Raw genomic sequence first — 16,066 nt, 5'->3', positions numbered from 1 at the left:
TGCAAGTTCTTCCCAGAACAAGAGGCCTGTAATTGGCATCATAGGTAGACCTCAAGTATGCAAGACAAAAAGAGAGAACAGATCCAGAAAATCACATTGATTTTTAAAGAATTTATTTGCAAATTATAGTTGAAAATGAGTATTCATAGGAGAGGGACCACACTACCCAGTCAAAAATATATTTAACATGCTAAACACATGAAAACAATTTCAAACAGAATTACACAACAGACACGTGTCATATAGCAGGCAGGTATGTGAGCATAGCGGTAAAAGTGAGAATAAGAAAATAGCAGGAGTCTCCAGAATAGAAAATCACATGTATCAAGCTAAAAGAGTGACTACCGCAAAACCGCTGCTATATATTATATGAGCATGTCAACCCGAGGCACAAAATACGTAACCTCCCAAAACAATTACCATGGATCCAGCTGTGGTGGTGGGGAAACAACAGATCACTGTTCCCCACGCGTTTCATCGTCAACCTAGGCTTCCTCAGGGGTCTAAATAAAAATAAGTATTCAGTCCATAACAAAAGTTTATCTCTATACTTTGTTATATATACCTTGTTAATAATGACAGAGGGCAAACCTTTCTGTAAGGCCCCTTCTACACTAGCGAGTGTGATGCGATGAACTGGCATCACACTCGCAACGCAAGCTGCCGGGAACGCACGGCCCGAACGCTGCACCGCGGGAGTGAACTCAGCATGTCAGTTCACTCCCGCGGTGCAGCGTTCGGGCCGTGCGTTCCCGGCAGCTTGCGTTGCGAGTGTGATGCGAGTTCATCGCATCACACTCGCTAGTGTAGAAGGGGCCTAAGTCTTCACAGGGTTGCCACACAGTGTTGCTGATATTTTGTCCCATTCCCTAATGAAGAGCTGCTCTAGAGCAGTGATGTTTTGGGGCTGTCGCTGGGTTTTCTATTGGGGTTGAGATCTGTAGACATGCTAGGCAACTCCATGACCTTGAAATGCAAAGCCACTCTTTTGTTGCCCTGGTAGTGTGCTTGGATCATTGTCGTGCTGAAAGTCCCAGCCATGTTTCACCTTCAATGCCCTTGCTGATGAAAGGAGGTTTGCTCTCAAATTCTCACAATACATTCATTCTTTCATGTACACAGATCAGGCGTCTTAGTCACTTTGCAGAGAAACAGCCTTAAAGCATGATGTTGCCACCCCCATGCTTCACATTAGGATTGGTGTTTTTTGGATGCAATATAGCATTCAATCTCCTCCAAACACAACTAGTTGTTTCTGCCAAACGGTTCTATTTTGGTTTCATATGACCATATGACATTCTCACAATAATCTCCTGGAACATCCAGATCCTCTCTAGCAAACTGGTCCCATATATGCACTGGCTTAAGCAGGGGAACACATCTGGCACTGCAGGATCTGAGTCCCAGGCAGTATAGTGTGTTTCTGATGTTAAGCCTTGTTATGTTGGTCCTAGCTTTCTGCAGGTCATTCACTAGGTCCCCCATTGTCACCGTTCTTATGATTATTTTGATTCCCTGAGGATTCTGATTGTCTTCCATTTTTTAATTAATGCTCCCATAGTTGATTTCTTCACATCATGCTGCTTGCCTATTTCAGATTCAGTCTTCCCAACCTGGTGCAGGTCTACAATTTTGTTTCTGGTATCCTTCGAGAGCTCTTTGGTATTCACCGTAGTGGAGTTTGGAGTGTGACTGTTTGAAGTTGTGGACAGGTGTCTTTTAGACTGCCTCCATAATGTTACCTTCCACTATAACCTTAACCAGACTGTCCCATTTAACTCATCATAATGATACAGACACCGTTTTAAATGTTTAAATCGTGGTATGACGACTGGCAGTTGGCCACAACTTTTATTAGAATTAATTAAATATAAATGTCTATTCATAGAGTAGCAACTCTGTAAACTTCAAGAATTAAACCTGGGCACCTGTTTACCGTCCTACTGAAAGGGCATGTAGGTACAAACCCACTTAGAAACTGCCACTGAGGATGACATGTACCCATCTAAATGTCACTCCGACCCCCTGCCAAAATAAACAACACCCTCTCAATCCCATCCTGTAACCCAGACAAGAAGATGTCCAAGCCGATGTCGGTTAAATGTACCCCATCTGGCAACAAGAGGATTATCCCTTTCCAACTCCCTGTGCTGCACCACCACTCCACCCCTCTCATGGACAAAACGGGATACCCTGGACGTCTGCTCTGGTCGCTTCATCCCTAGCCCATGCCACATTGCCTTTGGTATAGATTCTGACCAAACCAAAACTAATCTAGAGAAAAATTAAGAAAATCTCTCAAGATCCAACTGGATCAAAGCCACTAACTTCCCCCAGGTAAAAAGAAAGAACAGATGGAGCTTCAGCATAACGGCTGATGTGGACTAACTCTGGAAGAGCCTGCAGCCAGTGTAGGCCACAAATCCCCCGCCAGGGGACATACGCTTTGAAAAACCTGAGTGATTCTTCTGGTCGAATCAGCCCCTTCCGTTCGGCACAATATACACAGGAATGCCCGACAGACCAGACCGTTGGGTAAGAAACAGAGAAGAAAAGAATTAGTAAATAATCAAGTCAGGGAGTATATATCCAGCAAAACCTTCAGATAGCACCCTGTCCTGTGAATCTCAGCATTAGGAAGACCTAGCTCGCTAGCAGTAGTCGCTGTGACCTATACAGAAGGAATGGGTGCCAAAGTACCCCAGATGGGGGCCGGCTACCAAAAGCACTTGAACACTGTAGTAAATTGAAACATTGTTTACGGGGGCCTGTTGAGAATTTCTCCCCACACACCGTTACCTCTAAAAAGGCTGACACCGCTGCTACAGAACAAGCCATCTCACCCACTGGGCGCAGCGCAACCCAGCAACCCGACCAAACACATCCATTTTAGAATGGCAAATGCAAAAGTGCAATCTCCCTGCTGACACAGAGACATCCTTATACAATAAACCCCCGGCGTGCGTAGTGCTAGTGGGTACTAATTTTTCCTGTAATGCCCCAAAGAAACACAAAACAAAGTCAGCATTAACCCCTATTAACAGCCTATTTTGCCTTAAGGACGCAGGCCCATTTTTCAAATCTGTCCTGTGTCACCATAAGCGCTTGTAGCTTTGGAACGCTATGAGATATCCAGGGGATTTTGAGATTGTTTTCTCGTGACAAAATTTGTTTAAAAATTTGGATGATATCTTTTATGTTTAGTTATGAAAAAAACCTAAATTTGGAAATAATTTGGAAAAATTCTTTATTTTAAAAGTTCTAAATTCTTTACTTTTGATGCAAATAGTCATAGCACCCAAATAAATTCATGAATTACATTTCCAAAAAGTCTGCTTTATGTTGGCATTGTTTTAAGATTCCACATATTTTACTTGAATGTTATGAGGCTCAGAATTTAGGTGGCATTTTTCAAATTTTTGGGAAAATCAGCAAAACCTGTATTTAGATGGACCTGCTCAACTTCTAATTGTGAGAGGCCTAAATAATAGCTAGACATTACCCCATTATGGAAACTACACCCCTCAACATATGAAAAAGCACTTTTAAGAAGTTTGTTAACCCATTAGGTGTTTTATAGGGATTAAAACAAAATGGAGGTGCGGTCTACAAATTGAAATATTTTTTGACAATACATTCATTTTGGGTGGAAAATTAAACATTTGCAATGGATTAAATGAAAAAAGGCTCCACAAAGTTTCATACCCAATTTCTCCCGAGCACATCGATCATCAATCATCAATTTTTAGGAAGATTTGTTTTGTGGGTTTTTTTGGCCGTTAACCATGCCATAAAAATAGTGTATTATTTTTATTATATGGGTCTCCACGATTACAAAAAGACCTCATTTATATAGATTTTTAAATTTTTCCCCCATTTTTACTGAATAAAAAGTAATTTGTCGAAAATGGTAATTTTAGCATCATCGACATATGCATAACTTTTTTATTTTTCGGCTGACAAATCTGGTTAAGAGCTTATTTTTTGCGAGAAGGATTCTTCTTTTTAAAGTTTCATACCCAATTTCTCCAATTAATACCTTTAAAAAAATGCTCTAAAAAGGACTTTTTGCTCTGGCTTAACCCGAGTGATTAGTTTTAAAATTTAGACATTAACATGCCATTTTATTATAAAAAGTCAAACAAAATTTGAAGTAGGAAAAAAGACAACCCGTTTAAGGTCTACAAGTGAACGCTTCGTCAGGTCAATGGTGCATATACTTAGACAAGATATTATATACAAATAAAGGCGGTAGTGATGTAATCACATAGAAAAAATGTAATCACTTGTAAAATAATTTTAGTGCAGCGATATTCTAAAAAAAAACGTTAGAATAACAACACACACATATATCTAAAATATAATAGTTACTAATACATAGGAATGTTATGATTAAAAAATGAAGTTCTGATCGGCCCAGAGTTCAGGTGACAGGGCATGGTATCTGCTGGAATGCACCAACCAGAAGACGCATGGCCAGGTGAGGTGCATAGATCGGAAGACTCATGGCTATGTGGGAGGTAGCTGTAGCGTATGGGTGGAATTTAAAAGTTTTTAGACTCCGATACCTCGTTCAAGCCATCTGGGCTTAGGGTATGTAATTTGTATATCCAGTATACCTCTCTACTGCATAGGGTTTGGTAACAATTGTATATGTTTTCAGAAATATGATCAGTCGGGCTGATTCTCTTAAAGGACACCTGTCATAAGGTCTGTGTCACTTGTCCTGTCACTACTACCTGTTAGAGCAGCTCACAAGGATCCCATCCCAGGCTTTATCTAGTTATTTCATACATTAATCATTGTAAAATCATCTATTCTTTATCATATAAATGAGGCTGGTCACATGGTCAGAGGCAGTGATGTCACCCCTGTTACCCCTCCCCTCTCCTCCCCCTGCTCATGTCTGTGTGTAATGTATAGCAAAGCATGGCTAGTGTGTGTGTTGCATCTGCTGACATGCTGCATCCTCCTAATATACAGGTGAGAGACACAGACATCAGCTACACATGAATCTGACATGTTCTGCTGTAACATGGCTGCCTGGAGCTGCTGTATCTCTCCTAAACACACACACATGCACAGACAGGCTGCAGGGGGCGTGGCCACCAGCACCAGGAAGCACATCATAATACAGCCTCACATCATTATACAGGCTGTCAGTCATGCACTGGGGGTGTGGCTGTGCCTCCCACTCACGAATAGTGGACAGCTTGAATATGCTAATGCTTCATTGGACATTTCACAGGTCATTTGCATACAGCTTTAGGACCTCATTGCTTAGGTTTACAGGCATGTAGAGGGACAATGAAGGGATAGAGGCAATGCTCTCTAATGGCAGTTTATGAAAATATATTTAGTTTAGGGGGGTTATTTTGCATGACGGGTTCTCTTTAAGTTTCAAATTTTTTTGGTACTTACATAAAAAAAAATTTGACAGCCCATGTTTGAGGTAACCTTTTTTCATGTTACCACTAAGGCCAGTGATATGGTTGTGCAGTTCTTCAGTGGTCCTACCTACTGATAGGAATACCCTATAATTATATTTATAGTAAGATATTCTTAGTCAGCATTCAAGACACCTTGGGTAACAGACCTTCAAACTTACAAAGGAATCAAAGGTGTCTTTGCATAAAGTGTATTATAAAACAGTGCAAACACTTGGTTACAATCTTAACCATAAAAAGTGTCTAGTAAACTTACTTGTCTAAGGAACAGGTGGGGGTCTAAGGAACAGGTGGTCCCCGAGCTACAAATGAGGACGGCAGAAATACAACACCAAGAAGAGCAACTAAACCGGCATGAGAAACAGGGTAAGCGAGATCTACCGATTATTAACTTATCTGACTATGTTTTGTCTGACGCAGAAAAGGATGTTCTTAGCCGTGGTTTGAGCTTCTCTCCCAAGGTAAGACTTGACAAATTTACCTTGGTTAAAGACACATATCTTTTTTGCCTACAGTTGTCATTCAAACTTTTATACCACCAGCCATCACTTGCAGATCACATGCCAGAGAGAGATCGACAAACTTTTATGGATTTACTTGACCTTTTATGGGAAAATGAGAATGAAGAAACATTGGGTAGGCCAAACTTCACATTGCGCCTGCCATCACAAATTACTCCCAACTTACGTCTTTTTCCGGCTATACAGATCTTTTTCGAGTGTATGTTGGCAGACATCCGTGAGCTGAAAGAGGAACCGTACAAGCATGAAAATTTGTCTAAAGCTGAACGCCAAGCATTGTCTAAGTTACGCTCTAACACAAGTTTTGTAATTAAGGAAGCCGATAAAGGCGGAAATGTGGTCCTTTGGCCCATGGACCAGTATGTGGGTGAAGTAAGGAGGGAGCTGGGTAATCAACAGTACTACTTTTCTTTAACCTCAGATCCCACAGAGGTTTTTAAGAAAAAGCAGCGATAAACTCAGGGATCATTTCCCGGAAAGAGAAGGACTTTCTGTCAAAAAACCAGTGGTACCCACTTTTTATATGTTGCCGAAGGTGCATAAGGAACTTGTTAATCCACCAGGTAGACCCATTGGGGCTGGCATAGGGGGGCTATGTGAAAAGGCTTGCACTTATATCGACTTTTTTCTACAGAACCAGGTGACCAAATTAACATTATATGTACGGGACTCCTCACACCTCATTGGACAGATCGATAAACTTGACCTACAGTTCCTTGACAAAGAGGTTTGGATAGTGGCGATGGACGTGGAGTCATTATACACCAATATTATACATGAGGTGGGCATCAATTCTGACGTATTTCTTGAAAAAAGATCAATGGGGTGACTGCCGGCATAGTGCTTTCCTTTTGGAATTACTTGATTTCGTCCTGAGACATAATTATTTTGTTTTTGATCGGGTTTTTTTACAGGCAGGTCTCGGGTACCGCGATGGGTGCACGCTGTGCTCCTTCCTACGCCAATCTCTTTTTGGGTTGGTGGGAGGAGACCAGCGTGTACCCCTCGCGGACTTTCCAGGAGCACGTCATTGGATGGTATCGCTACATCGATGATGTGCTGGTGTTCTGGAGGGGTTCACTTGAGACCTGCCAGAATTTTGTCTCAGATTTTAATAGTAATGATCTACAAATCCACCTTACACCTGTTTTTTCGCAGACAGGGGGTAAACTTCCTAAACCTTCAAATTATCATCCAGGATGGACATATCTAGACGACCCTTTACAGGAAGGAGACGGTGACCAACAATTTGTTACACTATTCGAGTTTTCACCCATGACACTTGAAAGATGGGATCCCAATTGGTCAGTTCCTACGACTGAGAAGAAACTGTAGCACTCAGGAGGAATTCCAGCAACATTGTACGGATCTGACCTTGAGACTCCGTGATCGAGCATATCCAAAGAAAGTGGTGTCTAGAGCGTATATGCGGGCTAAGCAAACCAAGCGGGAAGACACTTTTACATCCAAAAACAAAGGGATGGACGGCAAACCGTGTCTGACGACAACATATCACAACCAATGGTCTGATGTCTACAAATTGCTGCAAAAGAAATGGGGCATTTTGAGGAGTGACCCACGGCTATACCCACACATCACAGCCAAACCTAGGATGATTGACAAAAGAGCTAGGAACTTGCGGGATTCACTGGTCCAGAGCCATTTTCAAAGACCCAGTCAGACATTAGGCAGGGGTCTTAAAATGGTGGGCTCTTACCCTTGTGGGGAATGTACAATATGCCCAATGATCCTGAGAGGCAACTCTTTCCAAAATCCGGCTAACCAAGAAAAAGTTGTTCTACGCTCATACATCAATTGTCAGTCCTGATGTGTAGTGTATGGATTGAGTTGCCCTTGACCGAAAATATATGTCGGTCAAACGACACAAGAGCTACGGAAGAGAGTCCAGAAATATGTCTCTACAATTATTAATGTCGACCAGGATATCGCTAATAGCAGACAACTGACTACGGTGGCCAAGCATTTCCATGCCTTTCATCGGAACAACCCAGCCAAATTACAGGTAGTGGGTCTTGAGAGAATCCATTCTAACATTCGGGGAGGCGATATGGTACCGGCATTGTTACGAAAAGAGGCAAGATGGATTTTTCGCCTGGGTTCACTGTCCCCACATGGGATGAATGAAGACATGTTGTTCTCCGGATTCTATAAACAATAAGGTACACTTTTGCTTTTGCTTCACCTACACTGCTTTTCCTTCATCTATACTACTTTCATTGTTCTCACTTCTATATTATATTAACCTCTACATTCATTTCTCTTCACCTTTATTTCACTTTTGGGCACTTTTTGAGTCACCCTAATCTAGTGGTCTTCTTATCCCACACTTTTTTATTATTGTGTCCTTGTGACTCCTTAACTTTCACTTTTGTCTTCACATCGTTATACATAACATCACAGGCCTTTGCCTCTTTTTTCGTAACATCACATTCTTTCACAATTCTCCTCACACCACAGGCCTCTGCCTTACTCCCACATGAGCACATTTTTTCACATTCTTTACTCCTTCACTACATCATCTTCCTCACTCTTCTTTCTTTCCTCTATTTTTCTTCCTTATTTTTTCTTTCTTTTTCTTTCCATCACGGTTCTTCCATATACACTACACCTTTATATCACACATCCTCTTCTATGCGTATACAGTTACACTGATTATCTCTCAGATCATATTTACCTATTAACTTTTTTGCTCCTTATCCTCCATTTAGGTCTGGTACATAATATGACATTCATTATTCCTCCTTACCTGTGGTCCATCGAGCTCTCAGTCTTCATTTTTTAGATGATCGTTTTTCGGATGACCGTTCTTGATTTTGGTGATCGAGTTAACTGACTGTCTACTTACCATGATGCCGGAGCCTCCTGCGAAGTCTGTCAAGATCTTCCCCAAATACCTCCATCCTGTATTGGTCTGCAACATTGTTGTATTCATTGATACTTACTTATAGGTTATTCTTGCAGATACCTGTGTATAATATATTATTTGGGTGTCCTTTTGTGTGTCTGTCATTGATGTGTGTGTGTGTGTGCATGGGCCCATGTACGTATGTCTGTCTGTGGTGTGTTGGATTTTATTCATTCTATAATGCACAAGCTTAGCATAAGAATATATTATCAAGTAATATTATACATATATTTTTATGTGTATATGTCACACAGACATATTTTTCTATTTCTATTTTCATGTGAGTGTATTACTTTTTCATTTTCATTTTTTCATTTTTATATATATGTTTTTACACATAATTTTCTTACACTTGCCTTTAATTTATTGGCAGTTTTGCCTTTCACCCTCCCGGTCTAGGAGATCTACATGGGAGATTTTTAGCACTTTCAGCATTTCTATGTCCTATACACTTTACCTTGTACCATACTATTTTGCACACTCTTAGATATCAGCCATCACACACTCAGTGAACTAAACACAGCGCTGTGCACTTTCATCTTGGTCACATGATAGGCTGCTAGGCAACCTGCATACACATGCACCTTACACGGCGCTGGGCGCCGCCATCTTGGTCACATGACCCTGTGACTTGCGGATATGACGTGCACGCATGCGCACTACATCGGGGATGACGCTGAGCGCACCTATTCCATCAGTGCGCTCCACACCTGACACCATCCTCTACATTAACACAGGTATATATATTTGCTAACCTACATACACCAGTTACCCCTGACGAAGCCACTTTGAGTGGCGATACGCGTGGGGCTCTCCCAGCCCCTTCCCCTGGCCTGCTTGGTAATTATTATGATCACCCATATTGCATTATTTTTTGTTGCAGGGTTTCACAATTGTTGGTACTCTTTTTTACTGTCATCATTGTGTGCTGGACAGGCTTAGGGTTTGGGGCTGGGTAGGGAGGTGCTTTTCTGGGGGCCTTATCATGTGCCCGACCCTCCCCTGGGTTTAAGCATAGAGGATTCATTTCCTTTTTAAATGTTTTTATTGGTTTGGTGTATATCATTTATTTGTTGCTTACATTTAATAAAGATTGATATTTTGGTATAGTGCATGGTTGTTTTGTATCTTTGCTCAGCTTGTTTTCTCCATGTGCTCAGCTCTTTACTTGTATGTGCAGCTCTCCCTCGCATGTCCTAGTAAACTTACCTGTGTCAACATAAGGGGGGGATATTTAAGAATGAGTAAATATTCCTGATGCAATGTGTAACAACAGACTGAAAAGTAAACTAATTGGGCAGATTTATCAAGCTGTCTGAAAGTCAGAATATTTCTAGTTGCCCATGGCAACCAATCACAGCTCAGCTTACATTTTACCACAGCTCATGAATATTTCAAAGGGAAGCTGTGATTGGTTACCATGGGCAACTAGAAATATTCTGACTTTCGGACAGTTTGATAAATCTGCCCCAATGTCTTTCAGGGAAGATGAATGTCGCCTGGAGCTCCACGAAATATTTAATAATTCGGCTTCCGTCCAATATACTCACTGCACTGGTCGACTTGAGGGCAGACCCCACACTACAAACTGTAGGCTACACAGGCATTGTATAAGGTATATTATATAACTAGACTGACATGTTGTCAGGATCAGTGGTAGCTGATCCTCTGGACCACCGCGGACGATGGCGTAAGCCAACACCTGGCACCTGAGTATAAGTGGCACCTGGTTTTCACCAGAGCCCACTGCAGCGCAGATTGAACTTGCTGTGCTGCCACCAGGTCGTTCCACAGGCAAGTTCGTAGTCGGAGAGAGGTAGGAGATCAAGACGGGCAGCACAGGAACACAGTTGGGGACATAGCGGAAGGACAGGACGGGCAGCACAGGAGCAAGGTCAGGAACGCAATTGAAGTCACTACAGGAAATCAGGATAATCGCACAGAGCATCAGGAACAAGCTTTCTCTAAGGCTATGAGGCACACGGGTGCGCCTGCAACCCGGGATATGGGTCGCAGGGCCACCGGTGATAGTATGTCAACCTCTTTGGCCTCCCCCTCTTTTTGGACTCGATGAACCTTTGTAGAAGAGCATGATCCAGGATGTTGTCCTCAGGCTCCTAAGACCTCCTCCGGCCCCAACCCCTTCCAGTCAGCAAAAAAGAATCGCTTCCCTCTGACAGACTTCATACCCAGGACCACTTTGAGCTCATAGACATCGGTGGAAGGTGCCTCAGGAGCTGGAGGTGGTACTTGCTGGGAAAAGCAATTCAGGAAGACTGGCTTCAGAAGGCAGACGTGGAATGAATTTGGGATGTGCATTATGGGAGGAAGGCGGAGCTTATAGGCCATGGAATTGATGCGCTTCAGCACCTCAAATGGACCCAGATAGCAAGGACCAAGCTTGTAGCTGGAAACCTTCAATCGGATGTATCTAGCCCCTTCTCGACGCACGCCGTACTAGTCCGGCGAGCCGGGTCCCGCTGCATATTGCAGCAAAGGCTTACCGGTAACACCCGCAAACGGTGCTAGCAATTTTTTGGAACACCGCTGAGGTATTGCAGAGTCCAAAGGGCATTACCAGATACTTAACTGCCCGTCATGAGTACTGAAGGCTGTCTTTCACTCATCGCCTTCACGGATGTTGATGAGGTTATATGCGCCTCGCAGATCAAGCTTGGTGAAAACCTTGGCATCCCGTAGGCAATCAAAAAGTTTAGTGATGAGAGGCAAAGGGTAGCAGTTTTTCACTGTGATTTTATTGAGGCCGCAGTAATTGATGCACGGACGGAAGAAAGCATCCTTCTTGGCCACAAAGAAGAATCCAACACCACCAGGGTAAGAAGATTTGCGGATGAATGCCTTCTGCACATTCTACTTGATGTGGACCCACATAGCCGCGGTTTCAGGCACATATATGGGTATACCTAACCTCATGGAGGAGATGTACCCAGCAGAAGGTCAATGGGACAGTCGTAGGGGCAGTGCAGTGGCAGAATCTCCGCTTGCTTCGCAGAAAAAACATCTGCATAAGAAGCGGGAAGACCTGCCAGCTGCTTGGGGAAGTTCACAGAAGACATTACAGACACTGTATGAAGAGTCATGAGACAGCGGGAATGGGACTCCGGTCCCCATTGAAGGATTTCCTTAGTCTGCAAGCCAAGCACCCGAGCGTGTTGCTGTAACCACGGGAGGCCCAAAAGCACTGAGGATGTAGACTGGGGAGCAGCCTTGTGCAATGCCCCAATTTGCAGAGACAGGCGCTCAATACGATACTGGACCAGGTCATGGAGAATCTGTCCACTGACAGAAGAGATAACCAGCGGCTTCTCTAGGAAAGTGATGCTGAGAGACCAAGGCAGCATCCACGAAATTCCCTGCAGAGCCTTTTCCAAAACTGAGAAGAGTAGGGACATTCAGACGAGGGGAAGCTTTGCTCTCACCTAGGAACGCTTCTTTCAAGAACCTGAGGTGTGGGCATTTCCTAGACGCTGTGGACGGACTGGACAAGATGTAAGAAAATGCTCCGGGCTGGCACAATGGAGGCAGAGATTCTCCTGTCTTTGCCTGGAACGTTACTGGGAAGACAGACAAGCTCTATCCACTTGCATGGGCTCCTCTGGAACAGGCACGGACAACTGCAGAGGTGGTCTTTGGAAGACTACAGCCATCTGGGGCAGACGACAAGCCCTGACTTGCGGTTGTTCCAGACGTTGCTCCTCAGAGCGCTCAATAAACTGGATGTCTATCTGAGTGGCCAGAGAGATTAGATCACTTAGACGGGAGGTCCCATGCAAACAGGGTGATCTGACCAGTCGCAAGCAAGGCCACCTCATTCTAATCCAGCTCTGAGGCTAAAGTACGGAACTGGACACTATAGTCTCCAACAGAGGAGTCCTCTTGACGCAGGTTCAATAATGCAGTCTCGGTAGAAGACGCCTCGGTAGAAGAAGGATGGAACAAAGTTCAGCGAGGAACGTGGTCAGAGTAGCCGTGACCGGATCGTTCCTGTCCCAAAGGGGAGTAGCCCACACCAGGGCTTTCTTGGAAAGAAAGCTGATCACAAACGCCACCTTAGCCCTTTCCGTGGCAAACTGTGAAGGCATCAGTCCGATATGTAGGGAGCACTGAGTAAGGCAGCCCCTGCATAACTTGGCCTCACCGTCGTATTTGGAGGGCATGGATGGACGCAGCCTGGGCTTAGCAGTATACAATGCAGCCGTAGAAACAGGAATTACCGCAGGTAATGAACGCTGGTGTCAGGTAGCCAACAGTTGCTGCAGGGTGACGGTGAGTTGTTCAAGTTGCTATCTTTGTGCGGCAACTTGTTGAGACTGTTGAACCACGTTGGTGGTAAGGTCAGCCATTTCATGTCGCGGAACCTTGGCAAAATCAAGGTCACAATGGGAAATCCGGATAATTGCACAGGCCATCAGGAACAAGCTTTCTCTAAGGCTATGAGGCACACAGAGGTACACGGGTGCGCCTGCGGCCCGAGTTATGGGTATCAGGGGCACCCGTGACACGTCATTGTGGTTCTAAACATGACATTTTCTTGGGTGACGTTTGACTTAAAATGAATAGCATTTTTGTTAATGCTAGGACAGCAAAGGCATAATTTGTGGCCACATTTCTTGATCATTGGTGTCATTTCTAGAATTTTGTTAATTTTGGTAAGATGTTCTCTGCCATGTTGTTTAATTTGACTGGGGGCTAAGATGTTCTTAAGTGTGGAAGCCCTTCGATAAGTGATTAAAGGTTTTGTGGGAATGTCTTAAGGATCTGGTCTTATGTATGTTACTTCTCCAAATTTATTATTGTGTCTGGTGACGAAGTTTAGAGTATACTCGTTTTTAGAATGGGGGTTTTCATCTATTTTTGTGTTACACTCTTTGATAAACATTCTTGTAGGGTTAAATTATTCGTCCTTTTATAGGCCTGTTTCAAGATCCGTAACGGGTAGCTCTTTTCCAAAAAATGTTTTTTTTCGAATAGATGCTTGTCCTTTGAAGAGAGATCTGTGCAGTTTTTCCTAACCCTCTTATACTGACTGTACGGAATGTTTCCATTTTTCAAAATGGGTGCTTTCGTAATTTAAGAAACTATTTGTGTCCACCTTTTTTGAAAAAAGTGGATGTGTAAATGGAGCTGTCTTTAATATAAAGTATGAGATCTAAGAAAGTAATCAAGTTTTCTTTATGTATGAATGAACTCTTGAAATGGGTGACTGAATAGTAGAAATTGGGCTTCAAAAAGGCCCATAAACAGGTTGGCATAAGCCGGTGCCAGTTTTGTGCCCATGGCTGTACCACATTTTTTATGGTACAGAGTAGTGTTTTACATAAAGTAATTGTTCTCTAGTACTAATGTAAGGAATTGAAGTAGTAGTTTCCTGAAATTGTCAGAGAGGGATGAATCATTGTTTAAATATTTTTATATTTTTACACATTGAATACCTTTATCATGTTGGATGTTAGAATATAATTAGAGATGAGCGAACACTAAAATGCTCGGGTACTCGTTATTCGAGACGAACTTTTCCCGATGCTCGAGTGCTCGTCTCGAATAACGAACCCCATTGAAGTCAATGGGAGACTCGAGCATTTTTCAAGGGGACCAAGGCTCTGCACAGGGAAGCTTGGCCAAACACCTGGGAACCTCAGAAAAGGATGGAAACACCACGGAAATGGACAGGAAACAGCAGGGGCAGCATGCATGGATGCCTCTGAGGCTGCATAATCGCACCATTATGCCAAAATTATGGGCAACAGCATGGCCATGACAGAGTGACAGAATGAAGCTAGATAGCATCTAAAACATCCAAAAATTGACCCTGACACTATAGGGGACGGCATGCAGAGGCAGCGGCAGCAGGCTAGAGAGTGGCATGGCGACATACCCTAAATGGACTCAGGCTTCAAACCAATGGGTGGCAGAGAGGAACCAAAGGAGGTGAGCAAGAAGCGCTCAAATAATATCGGTACATGATAAAAGTTTGCCAGTATATTTTGTGGATTACACAGCAGGGTGGCGACAAAGTTAACATGGAAGCCATGAAAACAACCCAAAATTCTGCCTGACACAGCTCGTTTGATAAGGGGACCATGTATGGAGGCAGTGAACTAGTAGTAGATTAAAGGTGCTGCAGTTAAAACTATGTTAGTTGGATCTTGGCATGGAGCTGGCGCTCCGCTGCCAGGCGAGCTTTCGCCAATCCAAGCCCCTGTCTCTAGGCTACTCCCCAAACAGCACTTCTAAGAACCTTTTGTATAAGATCAAGTGTAGTAGCGTTCTTATAAGTTTAGGATATGCCGGGTGAGGGGAATGTAAACAGATGCGCAAGAAGCGCTGAAATAATATCCCTAAATGGTAAAAGTTTGCAAGTATATTTTGGGGATTACACAGCAGGGTGGCGACAAAGTTAACAACTTTGATGTGGAATGCCCTGTAATAGCTCTTGGGCGGTGTGCCTTTTATCGCCTAGGCTCAGCAGTTTCAGCACCGCCTGCTGTCGCTTAGCGACGGCACTGCTGCTGTGCCTAGAGCTACCGACTGATGGCGCCATGCCCACGGATGGTAATTCGGAGGAGGAGGAGGTGGAGGAGGGGTGGGAGGAGGTATAGTAGGCCTTTGAGACCTGGACCGAGGTAGGCCCCGCAATTCTCTGCGTCGGCAGTATATGACCAGCCCCAGGGTCAGACTCGGTCCCAGCCTGCACCAAGTTAAGTGTAGTAGCGTTCTTATAAGTTTGGGATATGGCGGGTGAGGGGAATGTAAACAGATGCGCAAGAAGCGCATGATGCGCATGGAGCTGGCGTTCCGCTGCCAGGCGAGCTTTCGCCAATCCAAGCCCCTGTCTCTAGGCTACTCCCCAAACAGCACTTCTAAGAACCTTTTGTATAAGATCAAGTGTAGTAGCGTTCTTATAAGTTTAGGATATGCCGGGTGAGGGGAATGTAAACAGATGCGCAAGAAGCGCTGAAATAATATCCCTAAATGGTAAAAGTTTGCCAGTATATTTTGGGGATTACACAGCAGGGTGGCGACAAAGTTAACAACTTTGATGTGGAATCCATGAAAACAACCCAAATTTCTGCCTGACACACCTCGTTTGATAAAGGGACGATGTATGGAGGCAGCTATATGGACGACTTTTGGAGGTAGCAATGGAGACA

Source organism: Engystomops pustulosus, chromosome 8 (assembly GCF_040894005.1).
Source record: "Engystomops pustulosus chromosome 8, aEngPut4.maternal, whole genome shotgun sequence".
Lineage (NCBI taxonomy): Eukaryota > Metazoa > Chordata > Amphibia > Anura > Leptodactylidae > Engystomops > Engystomops pustulosus.
Note: the sequence above shows the minus strand (reverse complement) of the source record.